The sequence below is a fragment of the Barbus barbus genome, assembly GCF_936440315.1.
Source record: "Barbus barbus genome assembly, chromosome: 37".
Classification (NCBI taxonomy): Eukaryota; Metazoa; Chordata; class Actinopteri; order Cypriniformes; family Cyprinidae; genus Barbus; species Barbus barbus.
This window is the reverse complement of record NC_136715.1, coordinates 16086004-16101750: the sequence shown is the minus strand read 5'-3', so window position 1 is coordinate 16101750 and position 15747 is coordinate 16086004. Positions and strand designations below refer to the sequence as shown.

At 37.6% G+C, this 15747-nt stretch overlaps 1 protein-coding gene across 1 annotated transcript in view; it reads left to right on the top strand.

The window, feature by feature from the left end:
• The first annotated feature begins 3201 nt into the window (after positions 1-3201).
• Positions 3202-15747, top strand: part of LOC306856669 (nuclear receptor coactivator 3-like) — a 45102-nt gene continuing 32556 nt past the window's right edge. Inside the window, exon 1 of the mRNA XM_079396045.1 lies at positions 3202-3287. The gene's annotated coding sequence lies outside the window, so the exon portion shown is untranslated. The remainder of the gene's footprint in view (positions 3288-15747) is intronic.

Genomic DNA, 15747 nt, shown 5'->3' with positions numbered 1-15747 from the left:
GTTTTTGTGGGATATTGCTATAGTGTGTTCTGGGTGGCCCTGGGTGTCTAATTCCTTAGACAAAACTGTAAGAAAATTAGGGGGGCACGCCAATATTAGCAGTAAATCAACATGGGCTGTCCAATGATTAATTCTTAAAGGGATAGTTCGTCAAAAAAATAAAATAAAATCTGTCATCGTTTACTCATACTCACGTCATTCCAAACCCATTTCTGCCTTCAGTGGAACACAAAAGAATATATTCTGATGAATGGTGCTAACCAAATCAAAAGCCCTTGTAATTATATTATTCAAAACCATTAAACAGAATGCATAACATAGTCCTTCGTCATCTAAAAACATACATTGAGGTCAATACCGTTCAGAGACCTGGTAAGTCATGTCACAGTCTGTCCACTAGAGGAGGCTATTGAGCTTTCTGCTCCACGTGTTGTCATCTATGCTGAGGACAGCTGTCTGAGACTCCCTGCTGCATTAATAAATCAAAACACATACTGACAGAGGCACACACTCACACAGCATGCAAGATCTCAAACCAAAGAAATATTGATGATTTAGAGAGTTTTTCCTGATTTCATTCAGCTCCATATCTACAGTATCTTACGATATTCACACGAGTCACAGGTTTAAAATGCAGGTTAGTTATAAAAACTGTATATGTAAATATTTAAATGTAAAAAATATGTAAAATTTTTTAATATGTATTTTTTTTTTAATATTGACAGCCTGGAAGATCTCTAGAGGTAATATATATATATATATAGCATATTGTTTCTCTCTTTTATTAAACACTCAGTTGCCTTAAAGGGATAATTCACCCAAAAAATGAATTATCTATCACCATTTACTCACTCTCATGACGTTCTAAATCTGTATGACTTTCTTTTTTTCGGTAGAACACAATAGAAGATATTTGGAAGAATTTTGGTAACCAAACTGCTTCAGTACCCACTGACTTCTATTGTATGGGCAAAAAACCCCAACAACAATGAGCCGCTCTTCAAAATGTTGTTTTCTAGATTTCACAGAAAAAAGGTACACAGGTTTGGAGCAATGTGCCGGTGAGTAAATGATGACTGATGAATTCAATGATGATGAATGTTTATTTTCAGGTGAACAATCCATTTAAAGAGCTTCAAGCACAGTGAAACTATTTCCTAACCTTGAATTAAACAGATGTAATTATTGTGCTTTTTTACTCACTCTTCATTCATACATTCCTGAAGAGGTGATTTAACCTAGTAAATCTTTAAAGCAATCATCTGGAGAGGGGATGGGCGAACGAGAGGTTCATGACTGCATGTTTGCAGGTAGAGAATCTATAGATCTAGATGATTGGGGGCTATCTCCTGTCCTTTAAAACGGCTATCTCCTGTCCTTTCAAAGGGGACAGACAGAGTGAGGGGGTTGGGGGGTAATCTCACACTCTCGGAAGGGGGAAGTTAGATTGTGCTGTGAATTGGGGGAGGGAACAACAACAGGTCTATGGCTATGGGCCTCTTTCTGGGTTTCTGAAGAATGTTATTGGGGTACTCTCAGTTTTGTGGTCAAATATACTCATAACTGAAATGTTTTATTCTATATAGCATGCTATTATGCTTCAAAAATTAAGATTTAAAAAGTACAACTCCGCTTCAACTCTGCACATGCAGAGTCCACAAATTAAAGTTGAAAATATATTCTATAGCTATATGAGTTTTCCCTCAGTGATTATTATGGCTAAATTGCTTAATGCTTTAGATTCACGTCTACATTTTTTGGCCAGATGAGACCAAGGGTTGTATAGCAGGGAACTGTCATGACAGGAAACACCAAACATTGAGCTAATTACTATTCTCTCTCTCTCTCTCTCTGTTCTCCCCTCCCCCTCCCTCTCCCTCCCACTGTTCCTACCTCCCCTCTATTTTCCTTCCATCCCTCCCTCTTTAGCGCTGTCTCCTTCTCCAACAGTTGAAATTCTACACTGGTATGCCTCAGAGATCACCATGGAGACGAGTTCATTGCTATCTTCCAGGTCTGGTCTTCAGAGGGCAGAGCACTTACAGCCTCTGCAGACCACAAGAATACGAGTGTGTCCTAAAATACCTTTTTGAGCATTTATTTCTCTTTTCATGAAGATCTAAATATATAAATATGCATGACAAAATGTGAGCCTATTATGTATATCAGTCATAGAAACACATGCCTTTGATAATTTACAGCAATGCTATCAAAGTTTGCTGTGTCAAATATATTGCACATTACAGCCTTTATTTTGTAGGCTTTCCTCTTGCACATGCAGCAGTTTCAAAAATATTTATTATTTATTTAAAATTTCATTTATTGTTATTTACAGACTTAAAATGAATTTTCATGGGTATTTTTTTTTTACCTTTACAAGAACATATTTTTTTCTAACCATACAAAAACACACCGTATGCCACCCATTTGCCTAGCAAGTATCATCAATGTAAACAATAGCTTACCTCAATGCATAATAAAATCAGTGCATACTATAATGTCTTAGTAATGACAAATACAATTATAGATGTTTGCCTCCCTTATTTGCCTCAAAAATATAGCCTATATTTTCCAACACAAATATCCACAGTAGTTCTATCACTTTTGGTTGCAAACTAATTCTCATTATGCAATATTGCGCTTACTGAAAAGCATTCTGCAACTTATTCGTATAACTTCAAGTAGTAACTTGTACATCGTGTATATTGTGTAATGTAAACTTTGTGTGTATATTACTTGTAAATAAACTGTGCAGTGTGTTCTTGTACATTGGCTGCAATGTTAGTGGACCACATGAGACTTATGCACATGCTGTAGTACCAATAAAGTGATTCATACATGAATACAAAGGTGTGCTACAAAATAAATAATTCGATCTCTCGCGAATTCGTCACACTCAGTTTATGCAAATAAAGGCGTACGTCAGCCTACTCATTAGGGATACGTGTTATCGCTATGTGGCCCTTGGATGAGCTAAAAATAAATGCACTATATATTTTTTTTACGATATTGCTACTACTGCCAATCTCCTACTGGATGTCTATTTTTCGATCTGCGGGGGTTCATGTACTTGTAGTTTCTTTCCTCTCTAGCTCGGTGTAGAATGCGCGGATCGGCCGGAAGGCGAAACAACATTACCCAGAATTCCCCGCGCGCGTGGTTCGGGCAGGCTTCTTTAAGCTTTGGGAGTGTTTCCCATTTAAACAAACAGAGCTAATGCTGAAGATGGCGGATGTGTAGAAGTGGCTTAAAGAAACTGGAGTGTTTCACTGGATACATTTACACCGGTAAGTAAACCGAATCACTTCATCGCGTTCGCAAATGGATACATTTAAGCAATTGTTGTGTTCGTGAACAAATGTTACGTGATGCCGGTTGTTCAGAAGTACATTCTTGTCCACGGTGGGGATCTTGCCACCTAGTTATTCTGCCTTTGAGACAATAATCGTAGTAACAGTGTTGCCAAAGACAACGTTCTCCAGCATGTTTGTTTACTTTTCATAACAAGATCCGTTTGTGGATTTTATTTCTTTAATTCTAATGCAATCTTATTAACATTTTGCCATTAAGTAGACACAGTTTTAACACTGTTTTCCTAAGTTAATGAACATTTACTAAAGGTTTGAATCCAGTCTGAATATTTTGAGATACATAACAACCCTAAATGATTAATTTATTTTTGTAATTGCTGCACTATTTCCGTTGCTGGTTTATATAATAATGAGATTAATATAATATGGAGTTTTTGCTTGTTTTAATTCTTTGATCAGCAGCAAGTTTGTTTATCAGTTTTTGGATCACCTGAGAGTTTTATGGTCTAAAGTTGGTTTGCTTAAGCATAACATAATCTTACCCCATTATCTGTCACTATCATTAATGCTTATTTTTATTCATTCTTCCAACTTTAATGAACAACTTACTGACCTCAAACTATCTGCTCAGATGTGTTGTGTGGGGTTTTATTATTCGGATGTTTTGTAACTTTTGCTCGCAGTTCAATATGATCCCAGTTTCCTGGTTAATGACAAAGAGGGTGGAGATTAAATGATCATAAGTTAGACATGAATAAATTAAAGCTGGGCAATTTTTTTTACAGTGTTTTATGCTTTTGCTGTGCTACCTACCAAACTGTGGTGTATTAAATAGCTGAGAAAACAGTCCAAATCAGTGTTGACCACTTTAGTGATGCACACGTCAGGAGGATATGTCCCCTATTGCATATTTGTCACAATAAACTGATGTAGGTCATACCAACTGTATTAGATGCTGTGTCTCAAACCCCAGTGAACTCTCTACCCAGACAGTGTTGTTAGACATGACAGGCGTCTTTTAAACGTGCACATTGTGAATGCAGGAACGTGAACGATTCTTATCAGAGACACTATTTTTAACACTCCCATTGCAATGTTAATTGCAACGATTTAGCCTGAGGTATTCGGTGCACTGCAGCACTGCTGGAAAGTTTGAGGAAGTTCCTCTGAATTCATAACGATTCGTGTTATGTAGTGATCCAAATGCAGCAGTTTCTGAGCTAGGAGAGTTTGACCACAATATTTAGAAAATATTCCCTGCCCATTTATAGAAAGATCACAGAACCACATTTGTAGGACCAGCGTTTCCCCAAAATCTACATGCACTCATGCGGACATATATAGACGCTTTGAAATATATTTGACTTCACTGAAGGTACAGGTAGATAACATGCTTGCACTCTGACTGTTTAATAACATATTTTTAGAACCATGACCGATTTGTTTTTATTGCCTCCACAGTGCAGTATGAATCTTCCTAATAATTATGTTATTAAATTTCAAAGCTGCAGCCTCTTTAGCCTGTAGTGCACTTATTCGGTGTATAAAAATAGTTTAATACAAGCGTGCGCTTTTAGAGCATTTCTGTAGCTGAACGCATGAGAACAGAACATGCTTAATGCACAGCGGTGTATGTTGGTGCTCACACGCTACGGGACCCACAAATGCCCTGACTGCGTGTGGGAAAAGACCCTCTGAACTCTTCTTCACACTGGTCGCAGGCTGAGCCCCCCCTTCCCCCTTTATCTGTTCCTTTCTCCCTAGCTCCCTCTCTCTCACACGCCGAGCGTCCGGCTGCATTAACTATGAATCAATCTTGTGTTGAACGCTTTGACTGCAGATGGGGTTAAGAATTAAAGGATGCATAGATTCTCTGTCCTCGTCCATTTGTTAGCTCGGGTTCTATAACTCATTAACTCGGATGCTCTCAGGGGAAGAAAAAAAATGCTTGTGCGAAAGATTTCCCATGATTTTTGAAGTTTTGATTTGAACATTTAAACATTGTATGTTTTGTCTTATTTTAGTGTCCATTGTTGTGGTTAAAGGAATAATTAATCCCCAAAATATGAAAACTGTCATTATTATTATTATATTGTCTTTAACATTTTTAGCAACATCCTGACTGCTCTTTTTAATAGAATGAGGCTAAATCAAGACAACTGGTGACAAAAGCACCATGAAGTATCATAAAAGTCAACCGTTTGATTTGTGAAGCATGAACAGACCAAAATTGAAGTTATTATTCACTGATAATTTTGCCATCTAGTGGCCATTAACTGATGCATCATGAGTCCATGACAATGTTATTTTAGTATTAATTATATAATAATAATATAGTATTTATGAATATTTTGACTTTTTAGTATTTTCATTTAATTTTAGTACTATGTGCAATTTAATAGTTTTGTTTTTAATTAACTATAGCAGTCAGTGATTTGAACTCGTGACTTTCCATTTTTGTGAGCTGGATCAGCCATTTCAGCGACATGATCCGACTCAAAAGAACCATTTATTCACGTGTTTCAGAGATGACTTTGGTCTGTTTATCACGCAAAACTATCATCTGACTTCAGAAGACTTGGACAAAGTCTTATGACCCACTTTTATGACCCATCTTTTCATGATTTTATTTATTTACTTAAAGAAAATGTGGAGCTTGACCGCCCCAGTCCTCATTTACTTCCATTATTTTGAAAAGAGTGACCAGGATATTTATCCAGAATTCACATATGAAATAATGTTAAATAAAGTTGTTTTCACGTTTGGGTAAAATATTCCTTAATGTCTTGTGTATTATAAATGTTCCTTTTTGCATATTTCACGTTTCCTCTTGGATCGCAGGAGGTTGTGACTAGCGAAACAGCAGAATGACTAATGTGCTTCTCGTCACCTTTCTGACACTTATCTGATGGTCCCTGCTCATTTTGCATTTGTCAGTCTACAATAGTTGAAGAAGTTGAAACACTGCCGTTCTCTGAGTGCGAGGTGAGAGCAAAAGAAGGAAAACAGTGTGGTTGTGGGTGACTGTTATTTTCAGAACAGGGAAAATGGTCCAGTTATATCATGTATCTGTGTGTTTGTTTCAAATGTAAGATTAATGGTGGGGGGTGTATAGTGTTGCTCTGAGGCGCTTGTGGTGGTGGCAGTGGGTTGAAACAAAAGCTTGATTGTTGCACTAATTGAAATATGATACCTGCTACTTGTGATGGCTTTTTGCTTGGAGTAGTTAAAGGTGTTGGTGCAGGTGGGTATTTTAGCCCTGCTAACTTTTAATACGTGAGGCGAGGTTGACTCACATCTCTGACTCATGTGTGCAAAATGAATCGAAAAACGAACCGCTTGGAGCTTACTGGATATTAAAGATTTATTGCACCATTCAGATCTTCAACGAAAACATTTTCAAACATAAATATTTCTGATTTGGAGCTTGTGCCATGATTTATAACACTAAATTGTAGGTCCTTGTAACTTTCCATTCTGCTAACCAGAGGAAAAAGTCAAGTTAGTCCTTCTCAGCGATGTCCAGAGTGAGTAATAAATTTAATTCCTTTCACTCATCCACTTTTGTACACCTTCAGCTCTTCGAATGAATGCCAGGTTGTTTATCATGGAATAAACTTCCAGTTTTTCTTTCTGTTTACCCGGTTCATAAACAGCAACTTTCTCCCTTCACTTTTTAGTCACCCAATCAAGAGCTCAACTGTGAAGGTTTGTCTTTCGTAAGTCAAATTCTGTGCGAATCATTTGGAAACTTGTGAGTCATAATTAAGAGTCTCTGCATGGCATCTGCGTGCTACGTTTTACAGCTCCCTTCAGTGTCCTATAGCACAAGTCGAATTTAAGAGGAACGTGTAAGTTGCATCCAGCTGTGGCTGCTTGTGTAAAGCTGTGTTGCCATGACAACACTCCTGCACGACTGGCTCAAGGTCGTTCGGGCGGTGACGACGATCTGGATGTGCCTTGCGATGGCGTGTGCACGATATGCACACATACGCGGAAGGAAGCTCTCTGCACTGCTGTGTGTGTCTGAAAGTGAAACTTGGAACTATATGCAAACACTTTCTGTGCATGAAGACTTTCACTTGAGACTGTGAAAGGGCTCGTGTGTTTGGTTTGTCATTTTCTCAATGCTGTCATACTTAATTTGTTGCATTTTCTAGCCCAGTACACATTTCTCCATGATCCTGAGTTGTTTTCCTGTTAAAAGCGGAGAGAGAAAGAGGAGGAAAAATGGCTAACGAGGTTTAAAGAGTGAAAAGTGCACACTCCTGGGTTTTTTTTCCCTCTCTCTTTTTTGGCTTTCTCACCCTCTACTGAAGAATGCTTGTAAAACGGGTTCACCTGAATAAGCCCACGGGAGGGTAAGGCCCTGGTCTGGTCTTGTTACCATTGTAAAAAGTTAGCAAAACTCTGTGTGTGTGTGTTTGTGTTGTGTTTAGAGCCCTGTTGTATAATAGTAAGTTCTAAGTCACGAGGTAAACATTACCAGATGCGTTCTCCGGCAGTCGAGCCTAGAGAGGAAGAACGGGAGAGAGAAAGAAGTAGACGGAAAGAGAAAAAGTCAACTTTGGATGAACTTCTCAACTGCTTAGCGGCCACCTTGTTTTCATTTTGCCAGCGTCCCCACCCCCCAATTTGACGAAAGGTTTGTGGAGAGTTACTCAGAATTCCACACTTACAAAACCCCACTGTAGTGTTGGAAAACTTTTACAACTGAACTGCATTACTGTAGAATATTAACAATTAAAGGATTAGTTAACTGAAAAATGAATGTGCTGTCATTGTTTATTCACCCTCATGTCATTCAAACCTGAGGCAGCGGCTCTTAAAGGGTTAGTTCACCCAAAACTGAAATTGTGTCAGCTTCGAGAATGCTTTTTGTGAGCAAAGAAAATGAAACTACTGAACCACTGATGTCACGGAGTGTTTTACCGATGTCCTTACTACATTTCTGTGTCTTGACCTTGGTATAACGTGAATTTCTTATGGGTTTGGAATGACATGAGGGTGAGTAATTAATGATAGAATTTTCATTTTTGGACGAACTATCCCTGTAATACTGGTCCCAGTTGCAAACCCCCGCTCTGTACATTTTCTATGTTTTTCTTATCGCTTCAGAGGTTTGTTCCATTTGACCGTAAGTACCCTGCGAAGTGGACATCAGGATTTTCTGCCTTGATTCCAGTTCGAAAGGAGCGTATATGTCATTCGCGCTGTAGACCAATCACAAAGGACTGCGCCATCTGACCAATCACAGCAGCGAGGGCTCACGGAAAGGAGGGGTTTAGAGAGACTGATTAAACCTATTTTTTGAGAAAACTAAAGTGTTTTTTGTTTTTTTTTACCTTGGATGCCTGTAAACCTGTTTTAGGAGACTCCTAAAACAATATTAGCAACCTGAAAAATGGTATAATAGGGGCACTTTAAGTGAAGTAAACTTTAGCCGATTTCCCGTGTGCACTAAAAACAATTCTGTAGTTTTTACAAAATAATTTTGGCAGCTGAGGTTGCCTGAATAATTTTGTAAAAAATACAGAAAACCTGTAAACACATTTACTGAACAAAACTGTAAAATGTACAGTATAAAACTGTAATTTACAAACAAGGAAATTTGAATGTAAACCACTAAATACAACAACACACTGCAATTAAAATTTGTTTTGAACCTTTAACATACTGACAACCACCATAATAATGCAGGTGGTATAAGAGAGAGCCACATGAAGAATCAAAGCTCATCACAAGCAGAAGTATATACTAATATACAGAAGATGCAAACACAAAACACCATCATGGTAACACACGATACTTAAATAATGCAATAAACTTTCATTAAACAACAGATGTAGCATAAAGCCCAAATGTACATAACTGATAACAAAAACTATTAAAAGCCACAATTATTTAAACAAAATTATTTCAAATGTGGAGTGTCACGCAGGGAATTCTGGGAATATCAGTTTACAGTTTTTGACAGTAAATTATACATTGAATTTTCGACTGTGTAGGGACCATCTCAGTTGGAACACAGTTAGTTGGTTGTTTGAATCAGGTGTGTTAAACAAGAGAGACATGCTAAATATGCAGAGCGGGGTATTGCGGGTTCCAGCATTAAGTATCGCTGGTCTAAGGGGTTCTTTGCTATTGTCAAAGCCGTACATGAAGTTTTCAGGTTTGACGTCAGTGAGACCAAGCAACATTCGTCCTTGCTTGTCTCGTGATGGATTACAATGTGTCAGTTATGAAATTCTTCAGCATTAATATCTGACAATGACTGTCTTTCTTCTGTGGAACTTTTTTTTTTTTCCCCCAAATACAGTGAAAGTTCTTATAAAGTACTTATAAAAATGTATTTTTTTATCCTCCATTAAAGAAAGTATATCAAGAACTTTAATTTCTGGGTGAACGATGCCTTTAACTCTGCATTACTCCAGCTGAGAGTTTTGTTTCAGTGCAGTTGTGGGTCGTGGGGCCAAATTTAGTCTCATGCACAAGTTCAGTCTTTCAATATTGCTGTTGACATTTGAAAGTGATTTTTAAACATGAACTGTTCCTTTCCACTTCTTTCTACTTTAGCTTTCCCCTTTAAATCTGAATGCTTAACTCTTCCTGCTTAAAGTAGCCTGTCCTCACCTTTTGACCTCCTGCTCCCAAGGTTGAGCACCTCTCATTTTGTACCTGTTGATGAGCCGCATGATCAGTAACAGATCAAAAGTGACTTTAAGACATTTATAAAGTTACAAATAATTAATATTTAAAATAAATACTATTTCTATTAATCAATACAAGGATCATAGCTTCCTCAAAAATATTAAGCATAATGATACGAAATGTTTCTTGAACAGCAGACTCAGCATTTTAGAATGATTTCTAAAGGATCATGTGACACTGAAGACTGGCTGCTACAAATTTAGTTTTAATACAACTATTTTAAATTCTAGTAGGCCTAAAATGCCACAATATTACTGTTATTAATGTGTTTTTGATCAAATAAATGCAGCCTAGTGAGCATTACAAATACATTCTTACCGACCCCAAACTTTTAAAGACTGGTGTATCGTAATTTAATATTTTTTGCTGAAAATTCAACTCCAAAATGTTACATAATCATGTTGTAATGATTGATTATTTTCTGATAATGTGGTCAAACAAAAAAAGGTCATATCTGTAATAAACTAGTAGACTATAAATAAGTACACTGGACAAGACATGTAATGGAAACGCCCCTCTGCAACACTATTTGAAACATGGACTATAGTTTTTGCGTTGGTGTGTGATGTTCTTTTTATGTTTACCTTCATACCGCAAAGCCTATTTGCATTCAAGGTTGATGCACCCCTCTTTTGCACTGTCTATTTCCATAGGCTTCAGCTTATTCTTTTGTTCCTGAGGAGCGTCACAGAGTCTATAATCTCTCTGTCTCAGGCTGATAATCTGATGATGTTGAAGAGACAACGCTGAATAGGATTTGAGCATTGCAATGATTAAATCAAAGGTAGAATACAAGCTCGGTGAGAAAACGGGTACGCGGTGTCATCGCAGCTTTGCAGCAGAGCAGATGCACCTCATGCACCGGCCTAAACAAAAAAAGGTTGCACCAGGTGGGGAAAAGCAACGCTCTGTCCCTTTAATCACATCATTTATGTTTTAATTAGCCACTGTCGCAGCTGTCATGTGCTGTCGGGACCAGTCACACACCTGAGACACATGTGTCGCTCATCACAGAGCGTGACAGACTGAACGGACACCACAATCTGCGTTCTGCGGTTCGCCAGTGCATATTTGCATTGAATGTATTAAAGATTTCCATGTCGATCCATATTAAGATTCTGGATTTAGATGCTTGTGCCACAGGATGTGGGAGAGTCTTATGGCTTTCGGTTTGAAATGCATGTCATTCTACTGGTTCGAGTCCAAGACCGTGTGGTTAAACAGATTACATCCTGGTCTCTCTGCTGTCTGTCTGCCTGTCGCCATGGCTTCACTCATGTTTGTGGTCTGTTGTCAAGGTGATGAGGCCATTCGTGCTTGGGGACAGCTCTCCTCTCTGTGGAAAAGATGATGGGCGTCCTCTTCCCTCTAGGAGGTCCATCTATCCAATGCGCTATTAATAGAGCAGCTAGCAATTGTATTGGCCTCTTGTCATTACTACATTTTAATTCTGTATACACACACATTGCCAAAGTTCTAAAACTATATATATATCATATCATATCATACTGTCATGAGCTGCTTTACCTTTCACCCTTTGTGGTTTGCAAATGACGATACAGAACCCTGATGCCAAGAACGCAGACTGACACAATTTGGGTGATCTATTACGTTCATTTCGCATCTTGTCATTTTCTTCGCAAGCACTTCAGTGGGTGGACTAATCCAATCTATTGTCTTTAGTGTGGAGTACAGACTCTAAAGGTGACGACAAATGGCAAACATTTTACAGGAAGTGTCCTAACGGATCTTGTTGTGACTGCCGTACAACATTTCATAACATTTGAAGGGAATCACCACAGGCTTTTATAAGACATTTGTGTGAGTCTATCACTTAGCGCACATGCTACAACACATTGTGGGATTTCAAACAGTGCTTAAAGGGTTAGTTCACCCCAAAATAAAAATGACTTATCCTCACATCGTTCTAAACCCGTAAGACCCCCTTTCATCTTTGGAACACAAATTAAGATATTTTTGAAGAAGTCCAAAAGCTTACTGCAGAGACCGCAACACAACTACCACGTTCAAAGCCCAGAAAGGTAGTAAGGACATCATTAAAATAGTCCATGCAACATCAGTAGTTCAACTGTAATTTTATGAAGCTACAAGATACCTTTTGTGTGCAAAGAAAACAAAAGTAATGACTTTATTCAACAAGCTTCATAAAATTATGGTTAGGGATGTACCGATTCCCTCAACTCACGATTCAATTCACGATTTTGATTTCCTGATTCAATTCGATTTTAACAACATGAGATTTAAGACAAATGATAAATTAAATGTGTCCTTTTATTATTGCTTGGACAAAATGCTGCCGGTGTCTTTGTGAAACTGAAATATAACACTATAATAATCTAGCACTTGAATATCATTGCTCTTTTGTTGGTTTTGACTTCTATTGTCCTCATTTGTAAGTCACTTTGGATAAAAGCGTCTGCTAAAAAACAAAATGTAAATATAATGTAAATGTAAATAGCAAAACTAAATTGAAATTTTAAAATAAACCCCAAATCAAATAACACAAATAAAAGAAATCTCTTCATATAAACAAAACAGGGCTTTGTCTGTGCTCCTTCCATTTAAAATTAGTGAAGTGAAGTGACATACTGCCAAGTATGGTGACCCATACTCAGAATTCGTGCTCTGCATTTAACCCATCCAACGTGCACACACACAGCAGTGAACACACACACACCGTGAACACACACCCGGAGCAGTGGGCAGCCATTTATGCTGCAGCGCCCGGGGAGCAGTTGGGGGTTTGGTGTCTTGCTCAAGGGCACCTCAGTCGTGGTATTGAGGGTGGAGAGAGCGCTGGACATTCACTCCCCCCACCTACAATCCCTGCCGGACCGAGACTCGAACCCGCAACCTCTGGATTACGAGTCCAACTCTCTAACCATTACTGCATTTTAATCATGATCCAAACAAAGATGCTGCATGCATGCAACATGAGCAGTTTTTAATCTAAATTAGATTGTATATTTTCAAAATCTGATGCAAAAACAGAATGGTCTGACTTCAGTTTTGTGAAACTATACATCAAATATATCGACATGAAACAGAAACAGCAGACAAGCTGAATGAGACAGATTCACTCTCTGCCAGCAGGTGGCGCTTAAAGTGTTTCCTTGGTTTCCGCTGTAAACAAAGCAGTGCTGCACTTATGAACTTTAATATGCATTATACAGAGGAAAGATGAAAAGAAAAAATACCATCTAAACTTTTCAGACATGCATTCATATAAACTCCTACCCCTAATTGTATCGCGATTTGTTTAGCATCTCAACCGATTTGGATCGTCACATATTTGAATCGATTTTCAACCGGCTTGTTACATCCCTAATTATGGTTGAACTTACTACCTTTCTGGGGTAAAAAAAAATATCTAGTGTAATATAACTTGTTTGTTATTGAATTGAATTTTTGGAATTGTTTTTGCCATGAAAATAACCTAAGATGCTGACATGGCATTAAATAAAAATATATACTACTACTACTACTACCTCTCTGGGCCTTGAACGTGGTAGTTGCGTTGCTGTCTATGCAAGATCATAGAGGATTTCATCAAAATATCTTCATTTGTGTTCATAAGATGATTGAAGGTCTTATGGGTATTGAATGACAGAATTTTCATTTTTGGGTGAACTATCCCTTTTTGGATCTTTGCAACCCCCTACAGTTAAGTGAGTGGAATTGACTCACATAATTAGAGTGGATGAGCGTGTGTGTATCTGTTGCTGTGCCAAAGCAATTCACTCTTTTTGTCCTTGCTTACTAAACTTACATAGAGCCAGAACAGATGTTTGGAGAGAGCATGGGAAAGAAACAGTGTGCCATCAGAAGGATTTTGAAACCAATATTTCAATGTAAAACAAAAAACATACATTTTTGTTGTTGTTGTTGAATTGCTAACTTCAAACCAATCAACGCAATCGGCTTTGAGACAATGTTATGTTAAATAAAACAGTTAAAAATGTATTTTCGCTAATTGAAATAAACTAAAACTAACTGAAAATTTAAGTTGACCTACCAAAACTACTTAAAACCTAAACTGAAATTAATTAAAGCTAACTCGAAATATTAAAAAATGACAAAAGCACAGAACAAAATGACAAAAACGTAAACGTAAACTAAAATTAATAATGAGAAATGAAAATATAAAACTAAAAAATAGTGCAACATATTAATAAATGCAATGTGCATAAAAATTACTCTGCGAATAATCACAGTATTGCATTTTATTTTAAGCAAAAAATGCCTCTCATTGTTGGCACTAATAGCCTTGTGGGCAGCGCGCCGTCATATAGCGCCATTGCATGAGGACCTCCTCCACTTCGCTTTCTGTCATTTCTGATCTGGCCTATCATAATAATTTTCACAAAGTGAAAATGCCAAAAATAAATGTTCAAAAAAGAGAAGAGTCTCTCATCAACAACTTTTGATGCATTGGAAATGCTACACATTCATGATTCTGGACTTAGCTATGGGAGAATTCCCCTAAAAATAAACGTTTTTTTTTTTGTTCTGCAGAACACAAATGAATATATTTCGAAGTATGTTGGGGTCCGAACAACGTTGGGCCCCTCTGGCTTTCGTTTTATGGACAAAAAATTAGAAAAAAAAAAAAAAAAAAAAACATTTATCAAACAGGCCTAATCTCCTTTTTGTTTCATAAGTAACTCAGTCATACAGGTTTGTAACAACATAAAGGCCTGCGGGAATAAAACGATAGCTTCCTATGGATGCTTCCACATAGAAGACGAACATTCACGCACCAAAAATGCAAATGTTTTTTTTCCTCCAGTCCGACGAATCTTTTGAGTTTCGCAAAGCGAAAATAAGGGCAGTCCAATAAGATTTGAGCATTTCATCACATGACCAGAGCAACTGCTGTTACCCAAAAGGTTGACGCGATGGCGCTACTGTCCATTTTCTTCCGCAAGCGCGAGTGTTTAACTCATTCATCTTGACCTGTCAATCATGTAATCGTATCTCTTGCCCTTCCGTATATATAAAAAAAGAGAGAAATATTTTTCTATACATGAAATAGGAAAGCAAATAGACCTATAATTGTGAAGATAGGTTTTCTGTATATGTTTTTATGCAGTTCATGGCTGCATAAAAAGTTATTATATAGTTATTTTAACAATAAAGGATGTTTATGAGGCATGACAAGCAATCAGTCCATTATAAAACATGCAAAGAGTGCATGTCTGCCTATTGTAGAATCAAAATCCATTTTAGATCACAATCGGAAGTTATTACAAGCACTTGATGATGATTTAAAGTGGGGTTTGAGCAAAAACGTTAATAATTACATACATTTTCAATGTAGCGTGATGCTAATTGTACCTCTAATTATTTCAGATGTATTCTTGTAAGCATTATGGATTTGTGTTTCTGATGAAGAAACAAGTTATTTATCTTAATTTAATTCTGTATATTGAGCAGCGGACGATGTAAACCACACGAGATACATATGCTACATGAAGAAAAAAAACATTGTTGGTCGGCGCCCCCTAGCGTGCAGGCGTGAATTAGCAGAAGGTGAACATTCGTTTCGCGCTCTGTGTGAAAGCAACATTCGCGGGCGATCCGCCTCGCCTTTTCGCATCGCGCTCAGTGTGGAAAGCCCTTAAGGGTGAATAAATGATGACAGAATTTTCTTTTTTTCAGTGAACTCTTCCTTTAACAGGATAAAAAAAAATCACTTTGATTG